At 35.5% G+C, this 24,365-nt stretch overlaps 1 protein-coding gene across 1 annotated transcript in view; it reads left to right on the top strand.

Annotated features, from left to right (window-relative positions):
• The window catches only part of LOC100543833 (adhesion G protein-coupled receptor A3), a 214,922-nt gene that overhangs the window by 138,939 nt on the left and 51,618 nt on the right, over positions 1 to 24,365 (top strand). The window lies entirely within an intron of this gene.

Here is a 24,365-nt window from a genome sequence, read left to right as displayed (position 1 = left end):
TCAGACAGGGTTGTGAAGGTGAAGGGACTGGACAAAGAAAAGATTGGAAGGAATAGTAAATTAATACTAAATATAGTTATAAAAAGTTTTCTGACTAGACAGGTTTTACTATCTCAAGTATTCATTTTAACACAAGGCCTAAGGTAAATACAAATGTGATCTTTTGGATTAAGGCTGAAGCTTTTGGATTAATGCTGGAGATCTGGGTTGTTTTTGCCTGCACCCCATTTTCTGCATCATGATGCTTAAGTCACCTGAATTCTTGGAGACTCCATTCTAAAACCTAAGTAAGGGATAATTACTACCTTGCAGAATTACATAAAATGTTAAAGAATCACTTTCAAAGGTTTAAATAGAATATGCTTAAGGGATGGAAAGTGTTATTTTTTTAATTAAACATATATATTTTTTGTTTTGAGAAAGATTACTACAATGTCCAGTTCTCACTGCATTTGATTCTAAATTAAGCTAGAAATTGGACAAATAAGTGAGTTATGTTTTTAAATCAGTGATAGTTAAGTTTTTAAATAAAGCAATAGATGAGGACAGGTTTGCCAATTTTGTAACAGTTTGTAATGCTATGTAAATTATTTTACTTTAGAATTTACAATAGTGTAATCTTTCTTATGTTTACTGTAAAAACATCTACTGTAATTCAAATAGTGAGACACACCTGTCAGAGAAAATAAGTTTGTTTTCAAGTGAAATGGTTAGACATGTAAGAGTTTTTTGATATTAGCTTTGTCTTTTTATTCAAATGCATTCTTGTCAACTGAGGAAAGGTTTTTCCATCTGTATTTGAGACATACTTGTTCCTAAAATACGTGTAATATGTGAAGTTAGTCCTGGGCTAAATTTGGCTTTTTTTTTTTTTTCTCATAAATACCCTTACTCTGGTGATTGTTATCTTTAGATGACAAGATGCAGGGGTGTGAATTACTTTGCATAACTATAGCTAAATATGAGACTGCAATTTGCAAATTCTCTCCAGTATAAAGTGTGAGCTGAGAGAGTAGATGTTTCACACAGAATGCTATTATGATAGTTTTATCTTTATTCAAGAGCGTTCTCTGAATACTCATACTTTAAAGTGTGTACATCCTGCCCAGTCTGAATGCTACGCAGAAGCTATTGTCTTCTTTAGAACTGTTTTCTTTTTCTAAACCTTTGGGGTTTTGTGTTTTGAATACCAAAGCAATATACTCGATATATTAGTTCTACTTGATGGGTCAACATATGTTCAGTGTTTTGTGAATATTTCTTTTTATTGTGTTTTGAAGAAAAAAAAAAAGCTTATTCCAGCTACATGTACTATGACTTCATGATGCCAAAAATGTCCCTGTGACATCAGCCACATGATGTCAGCAAAAAGGGAGATGATGTTTATGTTGAGACAGGTATCCAGGCATATGTGCTGTTCATCATGGCTACAAACTGCAGCTATGAGTGCCTTCTCAAACACATTGCCTAGCCACGAGCCCAAGGGTGTGGCTGAATTTCCCCGTTGTGCTCACTCCAAGCATTCTTTAATGGTGTAGTCAAACTGTGAATGCATTCTCAAACTTAGCCTCTGTAGATGTGGAATCTTAAAGGCAGATTTAAGTTACCTCTGCTCACATACCTTGTAAATGGGTCTGATGGGTCAAAAGTCTTTGTCATCTTTGGAACCGGATGTGGTTCATTAATCAGCTTTATTTATGAAAAGAAGTTTATTTTTTCTTATTCAATATGTTTTATCACTATTCTAATTTTGTGCTAGCAAGTTCTACCTTGGAGAAATAAAAGTGAGGTTTTGTTTTGTATTGTCATTGTTGCAAGTGGATGAGTCCTTTACCTCTGATTCCCTGCCTCTGGAAGATGTTGTCCACTTTGTTCTATGATAGCCATGAAAACGTTAAATGCAATAATTTGATTATGTGAATTGTGAAGTTTGGCTTCTATGTTTTGAGCATTGTTTGGGAGATTTCATCATGAAATACTCCATACATTTCCCATAAAGCTACTCAGTGAGAGCATAACAAATTTCAGGATGAAAGCCATTATTTTAAAGATCAAAATGTTGATTGCTTTTTCTAGCTCTTCGCTATATATTGTCTTTGACGGTTCTATATTGAACTGCCCTTACCTGAGTGACCATTTCATCAGTGCTCTTTTTCTTATCTTGAATCTTTACTTTCTTCATCTCAATCTAGGTTGCTTAGGGCAGTGTTCAGTTTTGTTGATCCTTATGGAAGGAAGGAAATATTACTCTCCTGACAGAGAATCAAAAGAAGTTTTGAAATGCCAAAATATCCCATTACAACATGTAATGGAACGTTGGCAGGAAGATTCTACCTCTACTCCCGTAGCACCAACATCCACCTCTGACGTTTTGGGCCAACATAATAAAATGAAGCATTACTTTTAGAGCAGCCCTTGTAGGTATAACTGACTGGTCACTGGTGATAACTGCATCATTTTTGGTGATGCACAAGGAGAAACAGAAGTCTATTTGCTTTTTCTCTTCCTGTGTTATATCTGGGCCAGTGAAAGTATAAAATCAGAAAGAATGTCTTGACACCAAAGCAAGAAATTGCATCCTGAATAAATATCATTAAAGTCAAGCTGTTGATTAAAACAATACCATTTTAGTGTAGTCCTTTTTTATCTTCTTTCTTTCTTCCCTTCTTTCTTTCTTCCCTTCTTCCTTCCCTCCTTCCTTCCTTCCTTCCTTCCTTCCTTCCTTCCTTTCTGTAGAATTTCATGTAGAATATTCTTGTGATGCAAAGCTGAAGTTAGTTGGTCAATTATTGAAATTGTACTAAATGTGTAAATTTATTGACTGTCAAAAATGTTGCCATGACAGTTTACTTCCTATTTTTGAAACATACAGTATGACAAAAAGGAACCTCAGGGATTTTATGTGCTGTAGGGCCAATGAACAATTAAAAGTTTAATCACCTCTGTAGTGGCTTTGGCTGGTAAAATTTATCTCACAATTTGTGCAAACTGCTTCATAGCTCCACTTTGGTTATGTAGGCACTAGTTTATAATCATTATATTTCTGAACTTCCTTGTAACATTTGAATAGTGCATTTTTGAGCTATCCATTACTGTTCAAGTATACCATAGTGTTTCCATAGAGATGATCTCTCTTTTATCTGTTGTCATATAATCCACTATGCAATTCATTAAATGCTGTGCCAAAGTGGTGGGCAAAGTTCTTCTCTGACATCTGTGTCATGGTTTTGAGCTTCAGTATTGCATAATATTATGTGAATGATGATTATTTGATCCATGTCTTCAGATCCATGTCTTCATTGTGAAACAGTGTGCAAACATGGTTGCAATTTTCCTTTATTTGGTCCATTTGTTAAAAAGCTGGTGAACTGATTTGGTTTGTTGTTGTATGTGTTAAGAAAGGCCTTTTAGAATGTGAGTTACAACTTTTCCATTTAAATTCAAGCTGTTTGTTTTGTTTTGATTTGATTGGTTGGTTTTCTTTAAGGACTATTGTTGTTTAGCTTGTGGAAGCTGAAAGATGGAGATTTAGGAGCTTAGGAAAGGATATAGATATCTGCTTTATCTTGTAGTGCATGTGATGTTATTTGCTGTTGAACAGAGGCAAGAAAATCAGTTTGTCATTTACCCTGTGAGAAAAAGGATGCATGCAGAAGATTCTTCTCGACTGAAACATATGGTAGGGCTGCTCTGAAAATAATGGCTCCTAATTTACTGTATTGGCCCACATCAGAGGCAGTAGAGGTGGAACCTTCCCACCAATGTTCCATTACATGTTGTTGTATGATAGATGGCAGCAGTGGAGCAGTCTGACAAAATGATGTCTGACATGGAAGTGCATATGAAGCAAAGGTATGTCACTGAATTCCTCCATGCATTAAAAATGGAACCCATTAACATTCACTGAACATTGCTAAGCCTGTATGGTTCCTCTGTTTTCTTGTGAATGGGCATTGTGGAATGGCCACTGAGCACTCCTCCTCTCCTTGGCTATGTCCTTCACACTGCAGCAGACTGGGGAAGCTGCAGATGAAGAGCTGAAGAGCTGCTCACTTCACTGCACTGCTGTAGTGGGTGCTGTGCACAGTAGGAAGGAGAGGCAATGGTCAATGTCTGTCCTGGGGCAGGCCACAGCTGTGCCCCAGTCCATCAGCGGGAAGCCTTCCTGATTCTGCATCTTGCCAGGCTCATGCTCCCTACCAGCAAAGCATCAGGCTGCAGTTGTGGTCCTGGCAGCTCTCCCATCCCAGCTCTTGCTGCATAGCTACCCTGGGGCTATGTCTCATCTTCACTGCTTCAACTGTGCTTCTTGGAGGCAAGCTGCCTGAGCCGTGCAGGACTGAGGAAACATAGGCAACGCTGTGGTGATGGGCTCTGAAACCAGCTCCCAGAAACCTACAACAAAATTCTAGAAAGCCTTGCTAGGTCTCCAAACCTCAGAAACACATTCAGCCAGGGTACAAGCTCAGCTGGGCCAGGCTCTGAAGTGCTCCAGTATATGCAGTGGAGGGCCATGAGGTCACAACCTAGTGGAAGGTATACCTGTCTGTGGCAGTGTGGTCAGAACTAGATGATCTCTAAGGTCATTTCCAATGCAAACTACTCTATGAAACAATTCTCTGATACACATATTTAGCCTTCATCCAATGCTTCTGCTTTTCTTAACATCAGTCAGTTGCTCATTGATCAAGCGGGAAGAGATCTTCAGTTTAGGGCATGCATTCCTGCTGGTTGCTGAAAATTACGGCAAGTAAAAGTACAGAAACTGGCTTTGGAATCATGCAATATTTTTGCCATCTTCTTTGTATTTGCTGAGAAGAAGAACTGTGACTACAACAAATTCTTAACTGCTGTAAATGATTGTACCTATGTAGATACCAGGGGCTGATGGTCTGCCTTGCTTTCTCAAACTGTCAGTATTATATAGATGTCATTTATCAGTATTTCCTGAGTGAACAGTATGGGCTTGCTCTTTATTTAAAACAATGGTAATGTACTAACTTATGAATATTCTGCTCTTTGTGTTAGTTATTTTTGTTTTCACAAGGTATACATAGACAGCTATTTATGCTTTAGATAACTGTGCTTCTCTCAAGACTGTCAGTTTTATTATATACTATCTAAAACATGAATTTAGGATCGGCTTAATTGCTGCAGTCAGCCAAGTCTTAAAAATATCCTCTTTGATTATCTCCATAATAAAAAAACTGATTTCCACGTGTAAGTAGACGTACCAATCTAAATTCTCTCCATTCCTTTATGTATATCTAAGAGGTTAACTCGTCAGGTTAAAATAAACATTTTTGGTTTGCTCTTCATTAATTCAATCCACTAACCAGCCAGACATCACTACTGATTTTAAAATCTGCATTTTTAAATTTTGATTCAGGTGAAAGTATGTGTCAAGAGCAGACTAAAACGCAACGTAATACACCTTTAATTTACTAAAAAGGTTGATGTTTGTAAGGGCTATTAGACTGGCAATTGGAGAAGTGAAGGGCAATGTTTACTTTCAGCAGAAAATCAGCAATGGAAATAGCAGCGTATTTTTATTAGATTATTTATATTCAGCCTCTGAGGATAAAAGAAGGTTGTTTAAATCTCTGCTTAGTGAAGCTGTCATAACAATGGTAGTGGAAGAAAAGTGAAGGCAAAAACTCGAGTCATTACAAGTCTCAAGCTTTTCAGTTTGCAAGGTTTGCTGGATTGCAGTTAGGTCTCAGAAATTTTACTTACAAGTTTCCTAGAAGGTGGAAGGCTACTGATATGTCAGATATGCTTTGTTTGTTGCGTACTACTCAGATAAGCTAATGCTACGTCCCTTTGAGAGCTGCATATTCTAGGGAAATGGGAGACTTCTTGTTTTTTGCAGATCTGACTTAGGAGTAAGGGGGTGAAGCTGCATGTTTTATTTTGCTTGAAGAGTTGCTGCTCCAGCTGTTATCCTGATATTTTCAAATGTTGTACTACATTAAAGCCAGAACTTAATGGTACTTCTGAAGAGCTTGCTTTCCCTTCCCCCACCCAAATTCATCTAGCTGAAGTTAAACATAGTGGATATAACACATTTACTTAAGGGCCTAACAAAAGTGGGCTGAAATGAGAACTTGAAGAGCTGGTTTTCTGGAATAAGCAAGTATTATATTAGTCATCTGAATATACAATTATATGCTATTACTCCAATACAGTCATTTCCACAGACACTTCAAATATCTTTGCCAGTATAATTTGGTGAGCCATACATTGCTGGAGTGCTGTTTCTCCCCCTTTCTCCTGCTATCTTTTCAATAGGATTTAATTGCCCGATTGAGATCAATTTCAGGGGATTTAGTAGATGAGGTTAATGTCTAGAGCTGAAGATTTCCATGTCTCAATTTAGGCTTGTTGACTTCCTTTGATTTGGAAAGGCCATTCTAATTCTGGTTCAGATAATTGTCTTTGAATGAGACAATAGGTGAAGTTGTCAGTTATTAGTCATAATGGTGAGTCTATAAGATGCTCTTGTTGTTGTATGTAGAGGCTAAAATAATTTCAGAATTATCCATAGAGTATCAGACAGAGGAGAAAGAGGAGGTGTAGGGAAGAGCAAGGACTTCATTTTGGCTGGTTTAGAGGCTTAGAAAAGGACAGATTTATATTACTCCAAAGGAGGAGAAAGAGAACCAGGAGGGAAAGAGTCACAGAAGGGAAAGACAAATTTGTAAAAAGTGACCGTAGTTTAATTCCATTTAGCCAATATTGCAGTGCAATAAGTGCAGATCTGCAGAGCAGGAAAGATGGTATCCAGTACCATCCATCCATCAACAACATTATATGTAACTGAGAGTTTTGCTCTAGCTTAGCTCTTGACTGGTCCCATGTTACTCACCAGTTAACCTCTTGTGACTGTTCAATCCAAATAGAATCCAAATTGTGCACTGTGAGACTTCTTGACAACTACTTGTCAAAGCTTGACTACAGAGAGGAAATTTGTCTGATAGTTGATGTTCGGATTTGAATAAGCGATGAAAATAATATCTGAAAATTAGATCAGTGTTCCTAATCTAAACTAAAATGCTAATACATACAAACTCATACATCTACTGTACAGAAGGAGCATAGATCTGGCAAGCTTGTTCAAATACAGTGTTGAGTCCTATTTTAGAGAAATCAGTGGTGAGACACTGTGTTTATTTTTCCTTTCTTTAGTAGCTTTTTTTTTTTGTAATCATGTTTTTCAATGATGCTGTCAGTACTTTTTAGAAATATAACAAGAAAAAATCCATTAATTGTTAGCAATGCTACTTTAACCCCATGAAGGCATCCTTGACGCAACGGTAGATACTCAGCCTCAGGGCAAAATGATGCACATCTGCATAGATTGTCATCTTAAATTAATTTTTATTGCAGCTCAATCTAGGAGTTAATGGATTGTTACAGATCTGTTAAATTCCAGTAACAATCATATTTGTTTTCCTGCTATCACTTACTTTTGACTGTATGCAGCCTTTTTGCTGACAAAAAATTTGTTCCTGCCTGTGTTTGTGGATTTGAAACCTTAGGTTATATTTTACTTCATTTCTTGTTTTCTACTTCTTTTCTGCCTTGAATTCTTCTGTTTTTACATTTAAGCATTACACACTTGCATTGTTGAAGATTGAAGTTCTTTACAGAAATCCATTTCTTTTTCTTTCTTGTGTGTAGTGTTCCTGTCAGTTCAGTTTAGTGTAACCTTAAAGATGGGTTTGATTTCAGTTTGTGCCTGATTTCACATTGCCTGTCACTGATAACAAATGTGTCCACAGTGATCCAGGACTAAATGCATTTCTATGCTGCTGCCTTCCTCAGTCTTTTAGATTTTACTTATTTTTCCATCTGACTAGCATTCCCACATAAATTAAATGATTTAAAACTGGAAACATTATATTCAAACTCAAATTTTTAATTTCCATGTATTGTCCTGAGGGTTACAGTTGAATACCTCGTATCACAGATTAAAATTCTATGTATAAAGGGCATCAGATTCCTGATAGCCTCTTAATTTCTTAATTCTGTCCAGTTTTCTTTTTTGACATGCTTTTAAGTTCTGTGATGCAATAGGTGCTCTACCTTGTACCAAAAGGAAATCTTATCATTCATTGTTGCGCTTGCTTCCAGGAAAATGAATGCATTGAGACTGTATCTTTAATAGTTACTTAAGTATTAAGTATATCCTTAATATCTCTGACCTTCATTATGAAATCTTTGCAGTTTCTTTAGTAAGTTTAGACTCCATTTAAGTTTTCAGCCTTGAATTTTTTTTTAATAATTTCTTACATGACAGGTTTTATTACGTTATCCGTAGTTTGACTATATGTTATGTCTTTAATAGTTTCACAAAAAATCTTTGTTTCAGTGTTTACTTTCTCTTTTCTCCCCACCTTCTATGTGCACATGAGCAATTGCAATTGTATGTGTTTTGTGTTTTTCTGCTGGTTCTTTATTTTTCCGTCTCCCATAACAATGCATCCCACTATTCTGCCAGCAGAATTGTCCATCATTGCTATTATGTAGTTATTCAATGACAACCAAACCAAAAGCATGCTTGGTGATCAGAAGGATCTGAAAACTGCTGCTTAGAATTTATGAAGCAGCAGGTGGCTACTTCGTGCAGATGACCGGATGCACAGTTATATGATGATTCACCAAACTTTGTAAATAAGATACCAGTTTGGTATACCCCTGTTCCCTGTCTTCTTTACAAGTCAGCCATTTCAAGAGCAACTGAGACTGCAAGTAAATTGAGTTGAAAAATAAAATAGTAAAAACCAACAACAACAAAAAACCCTACTTTTGCAGGAAAATGAATTTATTTTGGAATTCCTCAGCCAATAAATTATTTATTTTTTAAGTATTTTTTATTTCAAGTTTCAGGTTGTTTTCCCAACCAATAATGAAGAATTGCTGTCTGATAATTTCAGAAGGAGAAGGATTACACTTTATTTTTTAGTAAGAATTTGTATAGTGAGCATGCACTGATGATGCTAGTATACTACACGAGGTAATCAACATCATCATTCAAATGTAAATTTAGAAAATGATTAAATAAAAATTCTAATGTGGTTTCCCCACAAAATCTGCTATTAATGTTATGTCATCCCTTCAGTATATGGAATGGACAAAATCTTAGCATCAAAATGAAAAATTGTAAAATCTATCTGAAAGAGTACAGAGTTTTTCTTCCATCACTTTCTATGTAAGTTATTCTCACAGGAATGATGGACTAGAAATTTTTAAATGATGCTTAACAGAACACCGTATTGAATATTGCCTTTTGAATGTTTATTGGGTTAAGAATGTTAGTCGTTTCTCAACTGTATATTGACCAGAGATTATCTATCATTCACCATTCATTTCTGATAGAAATCACTGCAGTTTCTCTGAACTCTCAGGTCATACTTCGAGTTAATGTATTGAGCGAAGTAATACTATGAAACTGAAAATATTTATTTGTTCTTAAACCAGATTTTTACCTTAGGGTAATACTGAATTTGTTGACTTAAATCATTGTTAGAAATGGTCTGCACAAATTCAAACTGATGCTGTATGTGGGAGACAGCTGGTTGTCATGGTAACTGTAGTGCAGTTTTTAATTCCACTTGGTGAGTAATGCTAACACAATGATGCTGAATAGACTATGGCTTAGCAAGTACAAGTATCTTGCTTTCTCCATGTCAAGGTTACAAAGAACAGGCTGCTGTTCAGACATGCAGACTGCATCATTTTTGGTTTATTGCTTCTGAGCAGAGAAAAAAATTCTTAAATGCTAGCCAATATCAAAACTGTCCAGAAAATATTTTTTAGTCCCTCAAAGAAACTGAACAAGGTGATAAAAATAGAGAGAGACTGTGAGATATTTATTACTAGTGGATGCAGTTTTGTTTTCTTATGTATTTGTCAGTGCATTTTTAATGTGGATCTACTGAAGAAACGTGGAAATATGAAAATTTAGGATGGCAGAAGAGCACGATAATATTTATTTTTGTGTTTGTCTGGATGAAAATAGGGTGTAAATTGAAGTTATTTCATTTTTTAAAGTGCAGACATTCACTCAATGCTGTTTAAATGTATTTTGTGAGAAAGAAGTGAAACACGGTGGAAATAGGTGTAGTGGGGAAAGTAGGATAAAAATTTATTGGTTTATTTTCTAAACTTGTCTTTTCCAGTCTTATCTTTATCTTCATATTTGTTATTCAGATACTTGTTCCTTGTATTATCCAATAGTGAATAGTAGAGTCTATGCCCTAGGTAGAAGTTTTTCATATTACTGTCAATATGCAGAGCTGCCAGGACCCAGAAATCCTGGTGATAAGAAAACATACATCTTTTCTCCTACTGAGATAGATAATCTGGGACTCTGCCAAGTTTTCTCAAATACATTGTCTTTCAGCTAATAATGTTAGTTATTAATTTTGTATGTGGTGTTAGACCTTCAGTTGACATGAGACTTTATTTTTTTCTGTATTGACTTTTCTTTCCGTTCTTGAGCATGCTTCTTTCAGATCCTCACTCTGAAATAATTAATTCACACACATTCAGGTACTCATATTAGTAGCATCTGTTGTTAGCAGTAGTAAGAGTTAAAAAATGCACATGTAGATTTCTGTAAAGTACTTTTATCCTATTCAATGGAAAAAGTAATAGTGAAGAGTTCAGAAGGAAAAGATATTGAAATACTGAACGTATTAAGGTTTTATGTTGCAAATTGAATATCAGTGTTGCTTAAAATAAATGCATATCAGTTTAACTAGAGACTGAAAGTGATTCACCAAGAATGGTAAACTCTTGGAGGAAAAAAAACCATCAAATTTGGCAGTGAAAGCCCTTCAGAAAATCTGAATTATGCACACTGTTGGTGTGTCTGACTGATAAAATAAGAATAAAGGCCGTTGGAATAAAGGGCTTTTGGTACAAATTTGGGAACATATTAAATATACTGATGCCAGAAGAATTGACCTTTACTGGAAAAGATTAGAAAATCAGCAGAGCAAGAAAGGAAGACCAAAAATATTTAAACCATTGCAAATGCTTACATATAACAGTGTAAAACAATTCATTTTCTACTGGTTAAATTGTAAATTTGCTACTTGTATAACTAATTTACAAGATTTAAAAAATGAGAACTTCATGGCATATAGACTGCTATTTTTAATGAATATGTTGCCATTGCTTTTTCAGGATACAGGCCCTGCAGCACTAATACTTGCAAATTTGTATTAATTCATAAGCCGTGAGCAAAACACTATGTTTTCCCATCCGTCCTGTCATACGCTGCTCACTGAAAACAGTTTTTCATTTGAAATATTTAAGAAGATTATTGTTATTCCCTTTTGTTTGATCCAAGAAGTGAGGAGAAAAGGTTGGTGTAAGTTCTTTGTTCTCAGTCTTCAGCTATTGCCATTTCAATTTAATCCTACTTTGCTTCAGCTAGGTCAGTGCCTAGCTGACTTTCTAACGGAATCTATTACATCAGGAGTCAATTATATTATATTAGGTATGTTCATTCTTAACAATCACTCAATAGGAATGAGAGGTGTATCTCTACAGTGATTATTTCAAACCCCAGTTGCTCCATCCAGTATATAAAAAGCCTCAAGTGACTCTCAGTGGCATTTTAGCTTAAAAGGTATACCCTTGAGTAAGAAGAATACAGTACATGCTGCCCCAAAATGTAAAACTTTTCTTACCCAGTATAAATTTTCGTATATTGACAGCGGATGACAAAAATTAGTAATGTATGCTAGTATTTTCAATTTTGTATCAGGAGAACATCATTGCTTTGTAGTGGCTGAGATACTAAAATGGATTTTAGTTCAGGATTAAGATTTAATTGAGTCAACATTTAGAAATGGAATGTCTAACATTGATTATGTCAAGTGACTATTTTTGTGGGTTTAAAGCAAAATTAGTATGTATGCTGAGGAGCTTTGTCAGCATCTTTGAAATTTTAATAAATAAGAATTAGGTTTCTTCCAAGTTTCTTCAACTGACAACACTGTATGAGGTAATTATTAGAATGGTGGCAATGTGATCTGAAGGAAGGATTTGAAGGATCGCTTTCATTGTTTTTGTTACTATGGGTAATGCTAGAAAATATTTCTTATCTTCACATAACTGTGAGAAATCCCTTAGAAAAACTTAGAAAACTTGGTAGAGATAATCTAGTCCATAAGCACTTGCTGCAGCAAATGAGTTCTAGTTTAAGGAGTCTGTCTAGGCATCTATGATGAGGACAGAGAGTGTGCATGTGATTCACCTGAAGGTAAAAATGTTCTGTTTGGACCTAAATGGTTTCTAACTGAACCAAATGAATGACGTTTTTTCACATGAAGCATGGATAAATGTGCTCATGTGCATTCCAGAATGTTTTATTTTCAAAGCTGCCTCATGACTCCAGCTCAGATTGTTGGTGGAAACATATATACAAGTGTATTAACTGCATGAAGAAAAACTTACATTGTTACTTTCTTTAAAAAAGGATTTGAGGAATATATTATTCCTCTGATGAAACATTCCTTGATTTTCTCTTTAAAGTTTAAAGGCTGAAAAAAGGGTATTGCTCTTATGAATTGACACCTCCCTTTCCAGCTGGACTCTTTTCCTCCATTCCTTTACAGACTATTTTTCAGGAAGGAAAGACTGAAGCAAAGGCTCACATGCTGGCTATGGCACAATTTTTGGACCTGTTGTGATAATTGGTTCACATAAATGTTGCCTTAGATAAATCCCTATAATATTTATGGTCTTCTATGCATAAATATACACAGTGGATTTGCTCTATCCAGGTGTTCAGCTTGGTATTTGGCCAGAAGTGATTGTTAACAGTGAAAATCTGGCATGACAATTTCATTGTGAGACTGAGCTCAGTATCTTATCTTTTGTGTCCAAACGGATATTTCAGAATCCTACAGACCTGTGTGAGACTTGTGGAGCAGGGTACATGTATTTGCATGGGAGTTTTGGACATACTGGTGGTGGGAAGAGTAGAGTCTCTGTCCACTGCTTTATATTCAACATCTGAATTATAGGAATTATCTTAAAATGTCTCTGTCATCGCTGCTGTACATCCACTTCAGAATCACAGAGCTCAATGGTATAGGGACCTTGGGTACTTTCATTCAAATGTGAAGACAGTTCTGTGACTCAGAACTTTCCTCTTGCCAACGTGACTATACTAACTTTTTTTACATTTCTTTTTGCATGTGTGTTCTGACTGTATTGTGGAAGGCAGTTACTCGCTGACTCAGTGAAATTCTAGAGACAGGTTATTGTTTTAGCTAGTTGGAGACTATGTAAATTCTACGAAGTGGGAGACTGAGTTTGGGAGGGAAGAAAATATATTTGCTCCTCTTGAGGAGGCTTGTTTTCCTGACTTCTGAGCAGTGATTGTGCATACATGAGCTAAAGAAAAGATGATATAACCACTTTTTTAGAATACTTAATGCTGTCTATGCAGCAAAGCAAGATTGTGTAGTGATCTCATATTCTTTCCTCCCTGCACAAGTTATGGATTGCAGGAGCAATTCTAGGTCTGCCTTGTTTAATAGCTATAGGCAGTAGAGACCATTCCTGAGGATTATATGCAAAGAATTTAAGATCGTCAGAAAATCAAGTTGCTTCATGGTGCAGAACTTTTAAGTTCACTTCCTGGAAGACCGAAATTGCTAAAATTGCTAAAATTTTCAGCAGTTTCAGCTTTCCTCCTTTATCAGACTGGGTCAATGTTTCAGTAGTCATCAAGCTGCAATGTCAGCACCTCATTGCAGTCATCTTTACAAAAAGGCAGAACCAGAAAAACACTTCATAATTGGACTTTTGCACATTATATGCAGTGTAGAAGCTCACTTTGCCTCAAGAAAATTATATCTATATAGTGTACTAAAAATTTCTGAATTAATCTTTTTCATTACATTCCCACTTATGTTACCAAATGCATTTTATATTTATCTAGCTTAACTAAGTGTGAATACCACATCAGTGAAATTAGAAATTCTATCATCTAGTATCTTTAAATAGTTGCAGTATTCAGTCATTTTGATTTACTGTATTACCCAACGGCTGCATCAGTGTGTACTCATATTCAGTAAATGTATATACCCAAATTATCTAAGACTTCATAAAAATCATAAAATCCATAAAGATATGCACTGCATTCTATTTAAAGGCATATAAATTTTATTTAGTACAGAGTGTTTGTTCTTATGCCACCTAGAACCCCCCCTTCTTGTTTTAATCTAATTGAGTTCCTCCAACTTCAGAAAAATCTTTGTGAAAACTCTGTTTGGATGCTAGGAAATGTTAAGGTGTCTATTCCCTTTACTAATTTTTTTTTACGATAATCACTAAGCTGTGGACTGTGAGGAATGTAAACCCATTGTGAGGCTTGTATTATCATAATTGACCTAGCTCATAAGTGATCGTGTGCAAAAAACTTCACACATTCCAGTATATCAAAGCTAGAATTCACAATTCCTTGTTCAAAATCAGTAATATTTATGTATAAACTCGGTAGTCAGTGAGCTTAGACATTTGGCTAGTTAGGTATTCTGTGTGATTATGATACCCATCTTAGGATCCACAGTGCCAGGTTTGTAATTATGTAGCTGGATATTCCACTTATTTCACAAGATTATTTATTTTTACTTTATGTTTTAAAATATAAAAAATTTAGCATATGGCTGTCACATCTGCTGAGTGAATCTGCAACAATTGAAATTAGTATCACTGATGCAATAAACAACAAAGCAACAAAAAATAACATGCTCATCACCTAGAAATATCTCACGTATGTCTAGAGATTATCTGAGCTTCTAAATAAAAAGGAAAAATACTTCCATATTACAGGCAGCTTGGAGGTAAAAGTAGTATTTCTAGGAATGCATACATCCTTGAAGGGCTCAGTGAACCAAACTCCTAAGAGGGAGTAGAGCTCCTGTAGAGCTCACTGCCAGAAGCCATCCTCTGTAAAAAAGAAGCTGCAGCAAGTCTCTGTTAGGTCTGGAGAAGAACAATGGGAAGTTAAAATGTGAATTCTATTCTAGGATATGTACAAAATCAATATGTCAAGGAACTGCTCCTATGCTCCCTCACCTCACCTCCACATCCCAAAAATTTAAATACCAATTGAAAACTCATAAATCATTCCTAAAATCTCTCATTCCTAGAAAGACAAAATTTATGCATTCCCTGGCATAGTTCTCTGCATTATGCCAAGCCTAATACTGATTCTGCTTAACTTGAAATATGGAACCCTGAACTGAAGCAGTCCTATCACTCTAAAAAGATTATTGAAATCAAAATTTTGTCTAAAATAAAAAATAATAATAAAAATTAAAATCAGAACAAAACTGTATTCTATTTGCTATGTAAAATTCAATTGGTATTGTCAAATTTTGCACTATTCTCATATATGGGCAAAATATATATTTCCACAAAATAAAAATTTGGGTAATTCTCGGAATGCTGGTGTGGAATTTTGGAATATGCAAAAAATACTAATACTAAATTATAATCTGTAAATAATTTAAAAATGTTAATCTAATTCTTACATTGTGTGTAGCAGTAATGTTTGAGGCTTTCTGCAGATTTGTTGTACTTTTGAGTGTCTTGTAGAAGCATCTGCTTCAATTTACACTTGAGCTGTTTTGAAGGCTTTATTTGCAGTCTCCATAATATCAGAGTCAATTATTATGGCTCTCTCTGTAGGTACAATGTGAATGTATGAGAGATACACTAGCAGATCCAACATGTAAGCAAAGTATTCATCTTTTATTCAAAGTCAGAAGTTTAACCAACAGTGTTGCCAGAAATTAAGAATATCTAACAAACTATTTCAGGTTGAGTAAATCTAGGAGTCTCGTTAAAAAACAGTACTGCAGTGATTATAGTGATGCAATTTTTAGGTAATTCTGTATTAGGGATGTTCATCTGAGCATTTGTAAGTAATTTACTGTTAATCTGTGTTGGATATTGGTGTTGAATGACTGCACGGTGTAGGAGACTGAGCTCTTGTTACTCAAGTGCTAAAGATCTCTTCAATTCTAAAGACAATTTGTAGGAGGATAAGTAATGGAAACTACACGTAGGTTTTCATTTCTTTAATGTTCCAACTCAGATCAGTATTTAATTGTTCTATTTTTACTCATTTATAGTAAAATTTCCAAAATAGATGTCTATATGAAATGCAGCTCAATTTTCAAGTTTGCCAACTGTCTGCAGCTGCTATGTGTGTCGAATTTTTTCTGTTTCTTTAAAAATGGTATCAATTCTATGCTCAGTGCTCTTTCATTAAAGATGTGAGTCACTTGACACTGCCATGAGTAGGTTCTCAAACTCTTTCTTTTCCTGAGAATATTATTGTGTAATTCTATCATAAAGTATTCAAATATTCTCTCAAAAGTAGGTGAACTTGGTGTCTGTGTGTCCTTTCTCTTTGTAGACTACCCCACTCTTTCTGTTATAAAGGCTAAGAAACATTTTCATACTTGGTCTGCATCTTTACTCTTGACCAATATCCTCTTTGTCTCTGTTCTTATGCTTGCTGTTTGTTTATGTGATACTTCTTCCTCTCTATGTGCTATTCTTGTGTTTTTAAAGGCAGCAGATAACCTCTTATTTTGCTAGGCTAGCAAAGCCGAACTCTTTTATTCTGCACTTGTGAAACAAATTATTCATTCTTCAAAATCACCATGTTTCTCTGTCTAATGGAAATGCCTCATTTGAAATGTTCTGGGCTGGATTAGTCTTTTTTATTGTTAAATTGCAATGACACAGATTCATCCATGTGATCAACCAGTGCATTCAAGTTCTTTTCCTTGTCTGCTGCTTTTCAAAGTGGCTTATTTCACCAGTTTATAACAGAAATTCTAATTACAAATATATAAAGTGCATGATTTACAACATTGTCTTATGTGACATTCTTTTTCTTTCATTCAAGGTCATCAAATGAAAACTAGAAGTGTTCAAACTAATTTCCATACAAATTTCTGGCATATTCAATGCATCCTATGTATTTCCCTTTAAAAGTCAGTGAATTTGTTAAATGTTTTAACTAGTTTCTTACTCACCTGACACTATTTCTGCTAATTCTCAGTATCTCAACTTAGCTTTCCTTATACTATACAGTCTTTTACTGAAGGCAAAAGAAATTAGGTGACCTGTGTGTTTCTCTATATAAACTGTTATCAAGGTTATCAAAACTGCACCCCCTTTCCTTCCACTTCATCTAGTAAGAATGTATCAAGCTGTAGCCCAATATGTAGTATGAATGTCCATCATTGAATCTGGTATTGGTTTACCTTTGGTACACATACCCTGTTATATTTTTTCTTTGATTTTTTTTCCTTTTTCTCATCTTCCTTTATAATATCAGATTAACAAGTCAGTTGTTGCTTGAATAAATCCACACATCATCTTTTCCTTAGAAATGTATTATATATTCTGACTACATTTTCACGGATGCATTAATAATGAAGTCTCATATGCAATGGGCTGACCTGTGGCTTGAAGGAATCATGCATGAATGCATAAGCGACTAAGCAACTTCAGTGCAACACACCAGACTGCAGAAACAGTGACACAGCAGTCCATATAGATGTGCCTAAAAGGACACCACATTTTCATGAAACTTACAACTCTTTCAATCTTGTGGAAGCAGTTTGTGTTTTGACACAGGAGCAGATAAATATGGAGATGTGGCAGCAGCAACTATGAGTAATGTAAACTGTGTGATTAAGTTGTTCATTCATGTGTAGGTCTATGCTATTATTTACATGCCACACCTGATTCACACTGTCTAACCATAGAAGATTTTATGGAGAAGTCATCATTTCTGTATGACTAATTCGGTGTACTTCTTAAATCAATCAGTATTATTAGAATTGTCCTGTGATTTCATGTGTCAGTTGTCAGAGATTTGCATGATATTATTCAGCTCTTAGTGAGTTCTTCTTTGACATTGCTCGTAATTTTCAAATTCTTTTTTTCTTACTGATCCTCTGTCCCCATGTAAGCATCAATACTTTCAATGAGGTTAAATAAACGAAGTATTACCTGATTTTTTTTCAGGTTTATCTCTACACATTTCTCTCTACATATTAACTCTACTTCTTTCTTTGTCCATTTTTTTGGAATATAGATCTGAAGGACTTGTTGCTGTATGTCTGTTGTCAAAACCAAAAATGGTTTTGTCAGTTATCACTGTATTCACCTATTTCTTGACTCCTATAACTACTTTGTTTCCTTTGATCAGTGTTTTTTTTTTCCTTTTCACTGGTTTTCTGGTTATATTCAGTATCTTTTTTTGAGCTGCTTCTCCCGACTGGATCTTGTTAATCCATTTTAATTTCATTAACAAATTTTCTGAGTTTACCAATTTTTAAAGTTTGAAATACAAATCCTAAAGTGGAGAATACTTCTGTGTTTATATTTGCCAGAGAAAGAATTACTGAGATTTTCAAAGATTATTTTATGTTAACAGCTTTTCTATGCAGTTTGATGAATCTTGCAATTGAATAGTGTAACTTCTAGAAAACCTTTCTTATTAAGTATATCTTTAAACGTATTCTAAGGTGGCTTTGTACCTTTTCATGCAATAGCCTGTACTTATCGTTCATGCTTTTTTTTCCACTATGCATTAAATCAACATTAGTGCCTGGCTATAACAAACATGTTTTGGACTCTGTGATTAGTTTTCCAGATACTGTGAGCATTACCACATAATGTCTTAATTACATAATAATTCTAACATGCTTAGCAATTTCATGTCTGTAGCCAGGTGATTTTATGTTGCATTTCTGGTGATACCTTTTCATTTCTGTCTGGGAATCTGTATCAGTTTTGCTTTTCTCTTGCTAGTTCTTCCTTAGCCCTTCCAGGCTAACTTTTGAACAGCAGACTAACAGGCTACAGCTAAACTGTGACAAATCAGAAACAAAGTTTTGTAAATAAGTTAAGGTGGCTGGGAACTTCCTTACAATTGCCTTGCTTTGTATCTTCCCATTTAAACATCAATCCTACCTTTTTTTGGACCTGTCAAATTGCTTTGTCTTTGAGTACGTGTCTTACATAACCCTATTTCTTCCTTTATTTAGCATTCCAAGTTTTTCTTTTGTTTTGTTGATGTTTTTCATACCAGAACAAGAGGTCAGTACATACATCCAGTTCACTTAAGCTTCACAATGCTGGGCCAAATGCCTGTCCATATCTCTTATCTCATGTGCTGGGATAATTCCAAAGGAGTATGTTTTAAATATCCACCAGTAGAGATAACTGAAAAAAACACCAGTTCTGCACTGTTTTATGTTAACTACTAAAACTTTAACATAAATTCTAAATTTATCTCTTCAGTTGCTCCTGAGGAGCTGCTATCTTGTTTGATGGCCTAATTAACACCTACTGTATGAATATATGTAATTTATTCACTTGATTTTATGATGATGACCACACTGTTAACTCAGCTAATACTTATTTAGTAGTGTAGATTATTACCAGTAGAGCTTAGTTGCAGCACTTTTACTGCTACTCTAACTTTATATAGCTTATCCATATTTTGGCAACACCCATTGATGGTTAATAATATATGAAGGCTGCTCTGAAAGTAATGCCTCCTATTTTACTGTATTGGCCCATGATGTCAGAGGCAGATGTTGGTGGTATGGCAGTAGAGGTGGAATCTTCCCACCAATATTCTGTTATGTTTTGTTGCCATGTGACAGATGGCAGCAGAGGGGCAGTCCGACAGAATGGTGTCTGACATGAAAATGCTCAAGAGGCAAAGGTGTGTTTCATTTAATTCCCCTATGTGGAAAAAAATTGCAACCATTAATGTTCATTGATGATTGCTAGATGTTTATGGAGATCAAATAGTGAATGTGAGCACAGTAAGGCAGTGAGTGGTGCGTTTCAGCAGTGGCAACAGTAACAGAGTCACCTCTGCTGATGCAAATTTTAGAAGCCTGGCCCACAGGCTCATGTTCATGGTTTATGAAAATGAATAGCTAATGCTGGTGATTGTTGAAAAATAGTGTTTGTAGCTAAGAATTTTCTCTATCAAATAGTGGTTCTATGTTCTTTATATCTGTTGTAGTTTCCATGAAAATAAATAGATGGCATTATTTTCAGAGCAACGTACATAGTACATAATGTATTGCATTTGAATCTGTAAAAAGCATCACTAGACTGTTTAAAATCTGGAAGCAGTGAAGCTGCTTTTTTCTAGTTCACTGGTAGATGTTGAAGTGATCTCATTTAGTGTTCTATTTTCCTCCCATTTTCTTCTGACCGCTTGCTAAAGTACTGGTTTTTAAGTCAAGGAAATTCACAACTGGAAAAATATTACTTTCAGCTGTTCTGAGGACTCAAAACCAAATGCTTTCCTATGAAGTATATTTTATCTCAAACAGAAATAGTGCACTTTAACTCGAAATTGATCTTATATCAAGGCATATGCAAGAAAGAATTGAAAATATTTTGATTTATATCATTCCATGGTGTTACAAAGTATCTTCCTTGATAAAGATTGTCTGATAATGGGTATGTTCTCTCAATATTTTGCTAAATTTAAGAAAAGTAGAGCAAGATAATCAGGAAGCAATATTGAAAATGGGAGCAGTTCTCTTTAAAGGATCATGAAACTGAAAGGGCCGACATATCATAAAGACACCTAAGGCGAGAGGCTGTCTTTCCTAAACACTTAAAAACTCCTTGTAAATGCTTGCATTGATTATAAGGAATGGACTGCAGACCAGAATAAAATTGCTTGGGGAAAAACTTCACTTTTGATCTTTCATTTTTTCTTTAGAATGTTTTTAATAAGGGTCACACATGCATGAGCTGCAGAAATGTCAAGAGTCTGTAGCTCTCAATATCCTGGGGATCATTTTGTCTTTGGAATGAGGCTTTCCATTCAAATTTTAAACTTCTGGGATCCATGTTGAATCATATGTGCTGTTTCTGTTCATCTATTTTGAATAGTTCCACGCACCAAAAAAAAAAAAAAAAAAACTTAGTCGCCAGAAAATGGAAAAAAAAAAAAGAAATTTCAGATGTTCTTACAAAATTTACTTTCCAATTATTATTTGAAGTATTAAAAACAACCTTCCCTTTCACTTTTTGGAAATTTTCCCATGTTACAAAACGTCTTAAGAGCTGGGAGTCCACGAGCCACCTGAAATAACCTTAGAGCTGGTTTTCTGCTGATAATCCCACTTTCTTTGGCTTGCGGTTTTCTATCTTATTTTTGCGCAAATTGATGGATCTCTGTGGACAGTTTGCATTTTAAAACACTGGCATTTTCCAGCAGGAAAAATATTCCTTAGAAAAAAATCTTCACTGTTCAGAATTTCCTTTTATAATGATTGGCAGTCCAACCCAGTTATTAGGACTAAAAGTGAAATGGAGTTGTGAAGGGATTATCGACATTCTGGTTTGAAAATGCTCAGAGAATGTAGAAAGCTGAATTGGTAAGTTGCCGACACAAACTCTAAGCTTTTCCAGGGAAAATACAAGTTGCCAGTGCTGACCTGTGTCATTTCAAAGCTGCAGATCATATGAAGACATTTGATAGTGTTTCTCCAGTGCTGTTTTTCCCGTTAGAGGTGGAGCAGCTTCTTCAGATACTGCCACTAGCACACAACAGCATATCAGTTCTTATGTGATGTGGCAATACGGTATCCAAATATAATTTTGAAGATTATTTATGTGGAATTTGAAACATCTGAAGCACAGTGATTCACTCCAAATATAATGTTATCATCTTTGGTATTAGTACTAATCTGTTCATATATTGTGTTTCATGTCTGGAGTCAGGAACAAAAGAAAATAATTATTTCGCCAAGTGAGAGGGAAACTGAGGCAAGGGTAGCAAACTGACTTTTTCATCACTACACATAAGGTTAGTGAAGTTGAAGACTGAGGCTATGGTCAGACTCCATCCATCCTCTTCTACAATAACAGGGTTTGCTTGAGTGCTCAGATTCTTCTCCTGTGAATAATGAGTAATGCTATTTTAAAAAAAAATCACATAGATGTAAAAATTGTTCACAAATATTTATCCATATTTTTAAACAGCATTGTGAATGTGTGGGCACCTCAATGTATGCATTTTTCATAACTATTCTAGCACAGGAGTTTTTTGGCAGATGTACTGGCATAGCAGACAATTTAATTTTGAAGTTTAATTTTGATGAATTTTTACATAAAATAAATATTTTATATTCAGCAAATATTTTGACTTTACTTGTACATTGTCCAGTCAAGAAGCATCCCTGTCCTTTTGCCCATTGCTCCACTAGACCACATGCACTCAAAAGAATTTGTTTAAAATGTCAGATATACAAAGGGCACTGTTCACAAACCATTAAACCATATCCCAGGAATTGACTGTAGACATTATTTACCAAAGATTATTAATAGTTAATGCTATAGAATCAGAGAATAGCTCATCCAGTTCCATCCACCTGCTGTGGGTTGATTGCCACCCACCAGATCAGGGTCCAGGGCCCTGTGCAATCTGGTCTTAAGCACCTTCCGGGAAGGGGCACCCATACTTCTCCTGGCAGCAGTGCCAGGGCCTCACTCCCTCTAAGTGAGTTTGTCTCCCCCCTGCTCCCTTCAAGTACTGAAAGGCTACAGTGAGATGTCTCTGAAATCCCTTCTCCAAGCTGAAAAAATGTGGCTGCCTCAGCCTGTCTCCACAGGAGAGGTGCTCCAGCCCTCAGAGCATCTATGTGGCCATCCTCTGAACATACTCCAACACCTCCATGTCTTATGCTGAGGGCCCCAGACCTGACTGCAGTACTCCAGGGGGAGCCTTGTGAGGACAGAATAGATATTCATGTTCTTGTTACATTTTTTTGAGCTAAATAGGGAAAAGCCCTTTCCTGAAGTCTGAAGAGGAAAAGATTTTTTTCTGTAAATGTGCCTTTTTGCTATGTGATAAATTTAATATTGTATTGCTGTATGTGTGGGATTTGCTCAGCCAGTCTGAGAAAGGTGTGCACTGCAGATACCTGCATTAGGCTTTGTCCCAGGAGACAAAGCCCATCAACAGTGAGACCTAAGCCACTGATTGAGTTCCTGTCTTTTATGCTGTGTAATTAAAGAACTCTGTGTAGGTAGAGACTGAGCAATAGTGAGGAGGTGAGGGGTGATCCTCATCTTGATCTTTCCCCAGCTGTGCACCTGGGCATCAAGCAATTCAAAGAAGCCAGCTTTTTGTATATTGGATGTGAGCAGCCCATTCTTTTCCCTCCCCAGTCAATGTCAAGCTCCATTTACCAACCCATATCATCACTTGCTCTCATTGGCATCAGCAAGTGAAAATAAAGATGATATAGGAGAACCACATAGCAAAAGTGCTATAAACCTGTTGTGTTCCTGTGGCTTGTGTAGGACTGCTTTTCTCTAGTCATGGCACATTGTTACTTATCCCAATGCCTTTAGCTGTTGGTTTCATTATCATAAGCTTATTGAGATACTTTTAGCTTTCTCTGTTTGTGTATAGTAAGTAATTAGTGTAATTTAATATGTTGCTGCTTTTTCTAGCACAGAATAATAAGAAAAAATCCTATAAAAAGTTAATCACAGTATAATTTCTCTTACAGTTCTGTAGATCTCTAGATTAGTCAGCAGAGATTTGGGGTTTGACAAATGACACTGCTAAAAATTTCTGTACATACTTATTAATAACAAATTTATGGTTAAAATGATATCATCAGAGATTCAGCTTACACAGATACTTTGGGATATCATTGAGGGAAATATGTCTCTTTCAGAAGCGTGAGACAAAGCCAATTATGACAGCTTTAGAATCAGTGAATTAGGCAGTGGAAACAATCTGAGGACAAGTACTTGATGTTTAGCTCAGTTAATTCCAATTAAAGCCTTCACAGTCATTTTAAAATCTAATGTAGAAATGTGGTGTTGCTATTTTCTGTTTTTTTCCTGTTTGTTTTTAATAAGTGTCTTTGCCCACTCTGAATACTTAAGAAAAAATTGTTTTAGAGTTGTTTGTTTTTTTTGTTAGAACAGCAAAACTTTTCCAAAATATATATGATAATAAAGAGAAAATTATACTCAAGCCTTTATCTGTTTACTCAAATATCCCAGTGACATCACAGACTGCTCACACTTTTCTCCCATACTTGCTGTGTGGTCACTAGGTGCTTCCAATATTTTAGCTTGCTGATCTCTGTTGTGTCTTTTATCTCTCACATGTGTATTTCTCTGAACATATGGACATATATTAATGTTAAGTTTCTTTACATTGTGGTGAAGAATATTGGTTTTACTTCTCAAAGAGGTAGTGCACATGTACTGTGAGTAAACTGTGTTATAATCTATGTAAA

This window comes from Meleagris gallopavo, chromosome 8, assembly GCF_000146605.3.
Source record: "Meleagris gallopavo isolate NT-WF06-2002-E0010 breed Aviagen turkey brand Nicholas breeding stock chromosome 8, Turkey_5.1, whole genome shotgun sequence".
NCBI classification, from domain to species: domain Eukaryota; kingdom Metazoa; phylum Chordata; class Aves; order Galliformes; family Phasianidae; genus Meleagris; species Meleagris gallopavo.
Note: the sequence above shows the minus strand (reverse complement) of the source record. Positions and strands in the feature narration are given on the sequence as shown.